At 39.6% G+C, this 12,112-nt stretch overlaps 1 pseudogene; it reads right to left on the reverse strand.

Moving 5' to 3' along the window:
- Positions 1-385: 385 nt before the first annotated feature.
- LOC140523073 (polyadenylate-binding protein 1-like pseudogene) lies at positions 386-10,537 on the reverse strand (annotated as a pseudogene).
- Positions 10,538-12,112: the final 1,575 nt, after the last annotated feature.

Genomic DNA, 12,112 nt, shown 5'->3' on the forward strand with positions numbered 1-12,112 from the left:
ATTTCAATTTTATTAATCTCTCCTTTCGTTTTCATATTTCTAATTTGGTATTTACTTAGAGATTTTCAATTTGTTCTTTTTCTAGTTTTTTTGGCTGCATGCCCAGGTCATTGATCTCCTCTTTCTCTATTTTATTTATGTAGGCATTCAAAGATAGAAAACTTCCCCTAAGAGAATGGTGGAGTAGAAAGACACACATATTCAGGATCTACCCACACATCCCATAAAATATCTATAGAGAGGGACTTTCAACAAATTTTGCAGCAGCAGAAGTGAAGAACAGCAGAGTGGAGGAGATTTCCAGCCCAGAGTGACCTGAAAGGCCACGGGTAACGTCTGTTGCACCAGACGTGGAGTGGAGCCCAGTCCAGCCTTGGCCCGTGGCTCACGGCTCCTGTACAGCCCTCTGGGGTGGAGTCTCCAGTCTCGGAATCCCCACTCGCAGCAGCAGTGTGTCTGAAGATCCCTCAACCTACAGGCGCCAAGGGTTAGTGACGGGGGTATTTTTCAGCAGGCCAGGAGGGGAGAAGGGCCTTCCCATAGCACCAGTCTTAGGCAGCTGCCCGAAGACAACACATGGGGCAGAAGGCAGAAGATCTCAAAGCAGCCCCTACAGCAGCCTGAAATCATTGCTGGATTTTAAAAACCCCTGGGGGCACTGAGGGAGCTGGTCTTTGTCTCACACTGAATGGTGGCCCTGCCCCCACAGCTTCACTGAATCCCACCCCTAAGTGCTAGCTTGGCTAAACTGGAGGTCAGGTGCCTGTGGAGAGCAAACTCTGCAAAGATTCTGGGCACAAAAATCCTTCCCTGTGCCCAGACCAGTGCATGTTTGATTGGGCCACCTTGGAGGGACTGATATCTTACAGGTCCCCAGAGTATATCCTACTCTTCACAAAGGACCCAAAAGCCAAGTAACTGGTTAGGAAAATGCCCAAAAAAGGGAAAAAAATAAGACCATATAAGGTTACTTTCTTGGTGAACAGTTATTTCCTACCATCCTTTTAGATGAGGAGGAACAATGCTTACCATCAGGGAAAGACATAAAAGTCAAGGCTTCTGTATCCAAAACATCCAAAATAAATATTCAGTGGGCTCAGGCCATGGAAGAGCTCAAAAAGGATTTGAAAATCAAGTTAGAGAAGTGGATGAAAAATTGGGAAGAGAAATGAGAAAGATGCAAAAAAAGCATGAAAAGCAGGTCAACATCTTGCTAAAGGAGACCCCAAAAAATGCTGAAGAAAATAACACTTGAAAGATAGGCTAACTCAATTGGCAAAAGAGGTTCAAAAAGTCAATGAGGAGAAGAATGCTTTAAAAAGCAGAATTAGCCAAATGGAAAAAGAGGTTCAAAAGCTCACTGAAGAAAATACTTCCTTCAAAATTAGAATGGAACAGATGGAGGCTAATGACTTTATGAGAAACCAAGAAATCACAAAACAAAAACAAAAGAATGAAAAAAAATGGAAGATAATGTGAAATATCTCATTGGAAAATCAACTGACCTGGAAAATAGATCCAGGAGAGACAATTTAAAAATTATGGGACTACCTGAAAGCCATGATCAAAAAAAAAAAAAAAAAAGCTTAGACATCATCTTTCATGAAATTATCAAGGAAAACTGCCCTGATATTCTAGAACCAGAGGGCAAAATCAATATTTAACGAATCCACCTATCACCTCCGGAAAGAGATCCAAAAACAAAACACTCCTAGGAATATTGTAGCCAAATTCCAGAGTTCCCTGGTCAAGGAGAAAATATTGCAAGCAGCTAGAAAGAAACAATTATAGTATTGTGGAAATACAATCAGGATAACACAAGATCTAGCAGCTTCTACATTCAGGGATCGAAGGGCATGGAATAGGATATTCCAGAAGTCAAAGGAACTAGGACTAAAACCAAGAATCACCTATCCAGCAAAACTGAGTATAACACTTCAAGGAGGAAAATGGTCTTTCAGTGAAATAGAGTTCTTTCAAGGATTGTTGATGAAAAGACCAGAGCTGAAAAGAAAATTTGACCTTCAAACACAAGAATCAAGAGATGCATGAAAGGGTAAACAGCAAAGAGAAATCGTAAGGGACTTACTAAAGCTGAACTGTTTACATTCCTACATGGAAAGACAGTATTTATAACTCTTGAAACTTTTTTCAGTATCTGGGTAGTTGGTACAACTACACACACACACACACACACACACACACAGAGCACAGGGTGAATTAAATAGGGTGGGATCATATCTTAAAAAATGAAATTAAGCGGTGAGGAGAAATATATTAGGAGGATAAAGGGAGAAATGGAATTGGGCAGGTTATCTCTGATAAATGAGGCAGATAAAAGACTTTTCAGTGGAGGGAAAGGAGGGGAGGTGAGAGAAAAAACATGAAGCTTACTCTCATCACATTCGACTAAAGGAAGGAATAAAATGCACACTCATTTTGGTATGAAAACCTATCTTACAATACAGGAAAGTGGGGGAGAAGGGGATAAGCAAGGTGGGGGGTATGATGGAAGGGAGGGCAATGGGAGGAGGGAGCAATTTGAAGTCAACACTTTTGGGGAGGGACAGCATCAAAAGAGAGAATAGAAGCAATGGGGGGTAGAATAGGATGGAGGGAATTATAGTTAGTCTTACACAACACTACTATTATGGAAGTCATTTGCAAAACTACACAGATACGGCCTACATTGAATAGCCTGCCTTCCCAAAGGGAATGGGTAGGAAGGGAGGGTTGGGGAGAAGTTGGAACTCAAAGTTTTAGGAACAACTGTTGAGTATTGTTCTTGCAACTAGGAAATAGAAATACAGGTAATGGGGAATAGAAAGTTATCTTGCCCTACAGGACAAAAGAGAAGATGCAGATAAGGGAAGGGAGGGATGTTAGAAGAGAGGGCAGATTGGTGATAGGGGCAATTAGAATGCTCGGTGTTTTGGGGTAAGGGGAGGGGAGAAATGGGGAGAAAATTTGGAACTCAAAATTTTGTGGAAATGAATGTTGAAAAGTTAAATAAAAAAAATTGAATTTAAAAAAAATTAAGATTTCCTAGAATTAGAATGGTCCTTGAAGAAGATACCTAAGTGTTCCTGAACACTTTTATGTAGCTAACATGTGTGAAAAGTCACAAATGTTTCCAAGTTCATACTGAAGGAGCTAGGACAAAGATCAGTCCTATATACTTTCTTACCATGGGGAGATAAGGGGTGACAATGTTATCTCTGTATTTTGCATTCGGAAAAACAAAATAAAACAACAGCAAAAACTGATACAAAAAGAAAAACTTCCCCTCAGAACTGCTTTTTCAGTATCCCATGAGTTTTCGTAGGTTGTTTCATTATTGTCATTCTCTTGAATGAAGTAGTTGATTGTTTTAATGATTTCTTCTTTAACCTACTCCTTCTTTAGGATTAGAGTATTTAGTTTTCAATTAATTTTTGGTTTGTCTTTCCATGGCCTTTTATTACATATAATTTTTATTGCATTATGATCTGAGAAGAATGCATTGATTATCTCTGCTTTTCTGCACTGGGTTGTGAGGTTTTTATATCCTAGTACACAGTCGATTTTTGTATATGTGCCATGTACTGAGAGCAAAGGTATATTCCTTTCTATTCCCATTCAGTTTTCTCCAGAGATCTATCATATCTACCTTATCCAGAGTTTTATTTACCTCCTTAACCTCTTTCTTGTTTATTCTGAGGTTAGATTTATCAAGTTCAGACAGAGGGAGGTTGAGGTTCCCCACAGTATAGTTTTGCTGTCAATTTTTTCCTTCAACTCCCCCAACTTCTGCTCTAAGAATTTGGATGCTGTACCACTTGGAGCATGCATGTTTAGTAATGGTATTGCTTCACTGCTATGGTGCCTTTTAGCAGGATATAGTTCCCTTCCTTATCTCTTTTCATTAGATCTATTTCTGCTTTTGCTTTGTCTGAAATTAGGATTGCTATCCCTGCTTTTCTTACTTCAGCTGAAGCACAATATATTCTGCTTCAACTTTTTACTTTTACCCTGTGTGTATCCATTTCAAATGTGTTTATTGTAAACAACATGTTGTTGGATTATGGCTTTTAATCCATTCTGCTGTCTCCGTTTTATGGGAGAGTCCATTCCATTCACATTCACAGTTATGATTACAAGCTATGTCTTTCCCTTCATCCTCTTTCCCACCGTTTGTGCTTTTAGCTCTCCCATCTCCCTTCCCCTCCTCAATACTTCTCACTTTTCACCACCACCTCCTGCAGCCTTCCCTTCATTCTTTTAGCCCCCCTCCCTTTTACTCCCCTTTACCCTTACTGCTTCTTCCCTCCCTTTTAGCTTCCAAACCCTTTTCTTCCCTCTTCCTCTCCTACTGCCTATAGAGCTAGTTAGAAGTATATATTTAAGTTTATTGTTCCCACCTTGAACCAAATCAGATGAGAGTACCTCTCAAACAGTGCTCATCTCCCTCTTCTCTTTCCCTCTACTATAATTTTGTACTTCTTCCTATGATGTCACTTACCATTTTCTGCTTCCTCCTTTTCATACCTCCTGTTACAATCCCTTCGCATGCTTAAATCATATTTTTAACATGACATCATTTACTTTATACACATACCCTCTATGTATATCCCTATTATATTTCTTAACAAATGTACGGTTCTCAAGATTAACAGGTATCTTCTTCCCTTATAGGGAGGTGAACAGTTTGCCCAAATTGCGTAACAAGTTTCTGCTCTCCTCCCCCCCCCCCACCCGTTTACCTTTTTATGCCTCTCTTGAGACCTGTGTCTGAAGATCAAATTTTCTATTAAGTTCTGGCGTTTTTGTCAGGAAGGTCTGGAAATCCCTTACTTCATTGAATGACCATCTCCTTGCCTGAAACGTCATGCTGAACTTTAATGGGTAGTTGATCCTTGGTTGTACTCCCATCTCCTTTGCCTTACAGAATATTGGATTCCAATTCCTTCAGTCTTCTAAGGTAGAAGTTGCAAGGTCCTGTGTGATCCTGACTGTAGCTCCTCGATATTTGAATGGTTTCTTTCTGACTGCCTGTGGTATTTTCTCCTTCAGTTGATAGTTCTGGAATTTGGCAATGATACTTCTTGAGGTATTGAGTTTGGGTTCCCTTTCAGGAGGTGAACAGTGTATTCTTTTGATAACTATTTTGCCATCTGGATCTAGCACTTCTGGGCAGTTTTCCTTTATGATTTCCTAAAATTATTGTCCATACTCTTTTTTTCATCGTGGCTTTCTGGCAGGCCAATAATTCTTAAATTTTCTCTCTTGGATGTATTTTCCAGGTCAGTTGTTTTCCTAATTAGATATTTTACATTTTCTTCTGTCTTTTCAGTCTTTAAATTTTGTTGGACTGATTCTTGCTGCCTCATAGAATCATTAATGTCTATTTGCTCAGTTCTAATGTTTATCAAATTGTTTTCTTCAGTTAACTTCTGCATCTCCTTTTCCATCTGTCCATTTTTAAGGAGTTATTTTTTGCAGATAATTATTGTAATTCCTTTTTCATTTGTCCAATTTTCCTTTTTAAAGAAATGTTCTCACCAGAGAATTCTTTTTTATACTTTAAAAATCATTGGCCATTTTTTCTTCTATTTCCTTCTTCATCTGTTCCAGAAGAGCTGTTTGTGCATGTGAGCAGTTCATAGGCCCTTCTGAAGTTTCAGATGGAAGTATAGTCTCACTACTTATCTCGTCTTTGTTATTTGTGTTTTGGTCATTGTCCCCATAGAAAGATTCTATGGTATTTTCGCCCTTCTTTTGCTTTTTCTTGTTGATGATGGTGATTGTGTGCTGTGGCTTCTGGTTCTTTCAGTTAAAAGCTGCAGAACTTGGTGTTGAGCTGACTTGTGTGAAAAAACTAAGAGCAGGTTTTTGATTTGTGTTTCCCGGATCAACCCTGTGGTTAGCTTGTTATGTGTATGGGAGGGGTGGTCTCTTCGTGGGAGATCTCCTCAGTTGAACTGAGGCAAAGGCAAGCTCAGGGGATGGTGATCCCAGCCATCCTCTTGTCTCCCTGTTTCCCCAGGAGTGCTGAGACATGCCTAGATCCTAGTGGGAGTTTCCAATCCTCCTGGGGCTCCTCTCCTGTCGCTGATGCTTGCCTGGGTCCTAATATGAGTTTCCTCTGCCCTGGGTCCCCTTTCCTTCTGGTTTGCCTCTGCCACAGTAGGAAGAATCCCCTTTAGGTATTTTCGCAGCCTCAGTTGTTATGAGACTATTTGTCCCCTCTGCTGTTCCCACTGATTTTCGGGGGAAATATTTTATGTTTCTTTCAAGGTCATCAAGTGGGGAGGAGAGAGCATTTACTGATCACTCCATCACCCAGAAGTTCAAGTAGGTGACTTACAGATGTTTAATCTGTGGGCTGAAAGTCTCAGGAGCTGCTCTGACTGATATCTGATGCTCAGCAGCTGTCACTCGCTCAGCTCTATTGGTCTCTCACCCTGGGATGCAGCTCCACAGATTCTGCCTGCTGCTGTCTCAGGTTTCCCAGGGCCCTCTGGCTCCACTGCCCTGGACTCTGCTGTGGTGTGCTCTGTGGGCTTACCCCTGCTGAACAAATCCTTCCTGTGGACCTTCCAGTCTATCCTGGGCTTTGAATCTGCAACATTCTGTCTCCTATTGGATTCTGCCCCTCCAAAATTTGATCAGATTCTCTTTTTAGAGGTATCTGAAGGAGTTTGTCTAAGAGCTTAGGTGAGTCATTGCTCTCACTCTGCTATCTGGACTCTGCAGTATAGTGATATATTCTTGTAAATGTAAGTTTGCATCACTGGATATTATGGGTGGGCATCTACTAAATGATAGAGGTCACATTTCTATGGATCAGTCCTTATAATAGTATCCCATGTAGGACCTTAGCAAATATCTGAAGGCAATGCTATTTTTGCAAGACAGTTTATGTATTACCAGGAAAAAAATCATCAATGTTAAACTGACCATTTAATCCCTCTTAGTTTCAGTGTCCTTCAGTGGACAGTGCCTTTCATCATAGTCCTATAGAATTGCCTTGGATAATTGCATTGCCAAGAATAGTTAAATTATTCATAGTAATCATCACACAATATTGCTATTACTCCATACAATGTTCTCCTTGGTTCTGTCCCTTTCATTTTGCATCAGTTCATGTAAGTCTTTCCAAGTGTTTTTTTAAAGCATCCTACTCATCATAGTTTTTTTTTCTTTTTAAATAGTTAGTTAATTTGTAGTTTTCAACATTCACTTCAATAAGGTTAAGTTCTAAATTTTCTCCCCAGCCCTCCCCTGTCTCCTCTCCAAGACTGTGTGCGATCTGACATAGACACTATCTGACACAGACACTATATATATATATATATATATATATATATATATATATATATATATATATATATATATATATATATATATTCATATTAAACATATTTCATATTAGTCATGTTGTAAAGACTTAGAACCAATGGTAAGAACCATGCAAAAGAAGAAACAAAAGAAAGGAGAGGGTAAATAATATGCTTCTGTATGCATTCAGACACCATAGTTGTTTCTTTGGAGGTGCATAGCTTTTTCCACCATGAGTCTTTTGGAGTTGTCTTCATCGCACTACATTACTGTTTCCAAGTACAATGTTCCCCTGGTTTTACTCACTTTACTCAGCATCAATTTATTCAAGTCTTTCCAGGATTTTTTTGAAGTCAATCTGCTCATCTTTTCATATAGAAAATAGTGTTCCATTACATTCATATACCACCCCTTATTCAGTCATTCCAAAATTGATGGCTATCTGCTCAATTTTCATTTCTTGGTCACCACAAATAGAGATGTTATAAATGCTTTTGTGCATGTGGGTCCTACCATTTTTATGATCTCTTCAGGATACAGGCCTAGAAGTAGTATTCCTAGGTCAAAGAATATGTACCCTATGGTAGCCCTTTGGACATAGTTCTACATTGTTCTCCAGAATGGTTGGATCAGTTCACCACTTTACCAACAATGCATTAGTGTTCCAATTTTTCCTCATCTTCTCTAACATTTATCATTTTCCAGTTTCATCATGTTAGTCAATCTGATAGTTGTGATATGGAACCTCAGAGCTATTTTGATTTGAATTTCTGTAATCCATAGTGATTTAGCTGCTTCCATAGTATTTCATCACAATCACATACAACAATTTATTTAGCCATTCTCCAGTTGATGGATATCCTCTCAATTTCCAATTCTTTGCCACCATTAAATACTTTTGTACACACGTGTTCTTTTACTTTTTGCTTTTTATCTCATTGGAATACAGAGCTAGTAGTGGCATTGCTTTGTCAAAGGGCATGCATGTTTTATAGATGTTTCGACATATTATCAAAATGTTCTCTAGAATGGTTGAATCAGTATGCAACTTCAACAACAGTACATTAGTGTTTTAATCTTCCCACATCCCTTCCAAGATTTGTAGTTCTCTTTTTCTCTCATGTAAGCCATTCTGACAGGTATGAGGTAGTACCTCAGTTGTTGTAATTCACATTTCTCTAATCAATAGTGATTTAGAGCATTTTTCACGTGACTATAGTTAGTTGTGATTACTTTGAAAACTTACTGTTCATGTCCTCTGACAATTTAACAGTTAAGGAATGACTTGTACTTCTATAAATTTGACCCAGTTTTCTATATGTTTGAGAAATAAAGTCTTTTTCAGAGAAACTAAATGTAATCGTTTTATAGTAATGATTGCCAGCTATATATTTCTCTTTATCCTATTTTCACCGTTTGTCTTGCCCTCTGTCTGTTTTTACCCTGTCCATTCTCAAAAGTCTTTTGCTTCTGACTTATGTGTCCTCAAAGTGTCCTCCCTTCTGTCAGCTACCCTCTCCTTTCTCTGATCTCCTTCCCTTCCTATTTTCCCGTAGGGTAAGATAGATTTCTACATCCAACTAAGTGGGTATATTATCTCCTCTTTGAGACAATTTCAATAAGAGTAAGATTTATGTGCTCCACTCCCTGCTTTCCCCATTTCCCCCTCTTTCAGGCTTAAATTTAGATGATTTATCCCATTCTACCACTCACCTTTTCTGTCTCCCAGTGTATACTTCTGGTCTTTTCATAAAGAATGCTTAAAAGTCCTCTGTTCCACGGAATATCCATTTTTCTCCTGAAGGACTATACTGCTTTTCTGGGTAGGTGGACCTTGATTGTAATTCTAGCTCTTTTGTCCTCCAGAATCTCATATCTTAAGCCTTCTGATCCTTTAATGTAGAAGCTGCTAAATCATATGTTATTCTGACTACGGCTCCATGACATCTGAATTGTTTCTTTTTTGACTGCTTTCCATATTTTCTCTTCATCTGGGAGGTCTAAAGTTCAGCTATAATATTCCTGGGTGTTTACTTCTGGGAATCTCTTTCAAAAAGTAATTGGTAGATCACAGAGAGGAGGCACTAGGATGGAGGAGGACTGGGAAAGACTTTCTTCAAAAGATGAGATTCTAATTTCGAATTTGAGGGAAGCCAGGAGGTGGAGATGAAAAGGGAGAATATTCCAGACCTGGGGAACAGCCTTTGTAGCCTCTTCTTGGGAGGAAAAACATACAAAGCCAAACTCCTTGCTGTGGCCACCCTCTACCATCTCTTTGGCACTGGTGAATGATGCCATATGAAGAGACCTCCTTCCTTAGCTTCTCATCACCCATGACATCGTCCAGATTCTTCACGTACAAATTCACACCCTGGTAGCGATTCACTCTCTCCTGCTTCATCTGCTTAAATCTATGCTTCAGCTCACTCTGCTTCTGCACTTTTCTGGGCCTGTCCAACATAGAGGACACGACCCCTGAACTCCTCAGTATTCATGCTACTCACAACCTTCTGTGCTTCCTCATGCTTCTCAAAGTTGACAAAACCAAAGCCTTGGAAATGACCATTTTCATAGACCATCACCTTCACACTTAGAGTCTTTCCAAACTGGGAGAAGAGTTCTTTGAAGTTCTTGACATAGATGTTGGTGAACTCCAATAGCAGTGCCTCCAGTTCTGCCTCCTGTTCAGGCCAAGACTTAAAGTGACCCAGAAAACTTTCTGGGCATCCGTTAGCATCCCATTCATGGCACTGATGGCTTGTTTTGCAGCATTCTTGGTCTCAAAGTGGACAAATCCAAATTCTCAGGAGCCATTCTCATCACACACCACCTTACAAGAGAGGATGGTCCCAAAGGTAGAAAAGGTGTCATGCAAGGATTTGTTGTCAATAGAATCATCCAAGTTCATGATAAAGATGTTGCCAATTCCTGATTTCCAGAGTCTCAGATCCCTCTGGGACCACATGATATGGATGGGCCTGCCCTTGATTACTTCAAAGTTCATGGTGCCTAAGGCTCATTCAGCATTTGAGGGGTGCTGGAAGTTGATGTAGGCATAACTCAGGGAATGGCACGTGACTACATCACAGCACACGTGGATGGGCACGACGGGTCCCACAGGCGAGAACTTTTAGTACAGTATCACTTTGGTCACATCTGAGTACAGGTTACCCACGTAGAGGGATGCCAGGAGGTAGCTGGGGCTACTTGCATTCATGTTCCAAGGAGGGGACAGCATGGTCTTGGCAGCAATCTGGGAGCAGTGAAGACCAGGGGGCATCGAGCCATGTGAAAATCCATCAATTACACTTTTCAAAGCATTCTTCTTTTCATTGGATTTTTGTGCCTCATTTACCATTTGGCCTATTCTGTTTTTTAAGGTGTTATTTTCTTCATCATTTTTTGTGCCTCCTTTTCCAGGTTGTTGAGTCTTTTTTATATGATTTTCTTTCATCACTCTCATTTCTCTTCCCAATTTTTCCTCTACATCTTTTCCTTGTTAAAGTGAATAGGAGAAACAATATAAGATATCAAAACAAAATACACACACAGAAATACTCAAATAATACACAAATATGCAGAAAAAAATGATCTGCTACCTTTCTCAGTTCTTCCATGGCCTGAGAAGAATTCATATTTTCCTTTGAGGTTTCAGATGTAGGAATTTTGATTGTTCCCTTCTTCTGAGTGTGTGTTTTGATCTTCTTTCTCACCATAGCAACTTTCAATTGTCAGATTTTTTTCTTTTGTTTGTCATTTTCCACTCTATTTCTTGACTTTTACTCTATACTAAATTGGGGCTCTGCTTTTAAGTATAGGGGGTACTTCCCAAGCATCAGAGTTTTTGTGCAGCACTTTTCAGAGGTAATTCAGGGGACCTGTAAGTTTTTGACTATTCCAAGGTGGTATGATCTAGGTAGAGGTGTGTTTACTCCTCTCCAGTATTGTTCACAGCTTTGTGAGTGACCACAAGTGCTCTATTAAGCCCTGGAACTGTGACCAAGATTTCTAATCCCCTGAACCCACAAGCTCTGCTGTGCAAGTGTTCCCCTTACCACTGGGACTAAGACACAGGACTGTGACCCAGATCCAGGTATAAGGAATGGAAGAAAGTACTGTCCCTGGTGCCCATGAAGAGGCCCCTGTATATCTCCTTCTTACCCGTTGTCTGTTCCCCTCTTCATCTTTGATTTGAAAGGACTAGAATCTGCCACTGCTATCACTGATTCTGTGGCTCCCAAAGCTGAACCTGCTTTGCTGGAGCTGGGTCTGTCCTGGCACAGTCTGCACTGGACTGTACTCCTTTCCCACCTTGGTGCAACAGTCCCTCTCTGCCAATTTTCTAAGTTGTGTTGGGCTAGAAAATTATTTCAAGCTATCTTTTGGTGAGTTTTGCTGCTCTAGAATTTGATTAGTCATTATTTTAAAGTATTTGATGGAATTTGGGGGAGAGCTCAGGCAAGTTCTTGCCTTTACTCCAACCTCTTGGTTCTTCCTTTGAAAAGACTTTTGGGATTAATTAAGTATTACAAAAATGCAGAGCATAATTATTAGTATATCTATTGATATTTAGTTACAAAATTCAATAATATGGTGTTTTATCTAAACATTTAGTCTTAATGCTTTTTTTTTTAATTTTTTATTTATTTTCAGTGTTCTACAATCACTACCACATAACTTAGATTTCTTTCCCTCTCTCTCTCCTTTTCCTCTACCTCCCACCTTCTTGCCTGAGATGGCATATAATTTTATTTAGGTTCTACACATAAATTCCTACTAAATACATTTTCAC

The sequence above is a fragment of the Notamacropus eugenii genome, chromosome 2 (genome assembly GCF_028372415.1).
Source record: "Notamacropus eugenii isolate mMacEug1 chromosome 2, mMacEug1.pri_v2, whole genome shotgun sequence".
Lineage (NCBI taxonomy): Eukaryota > Metazoa > Chordata > Mammalia > Diprotodontia > Macropodidae > Notamacropus > Notamacropus eugenii.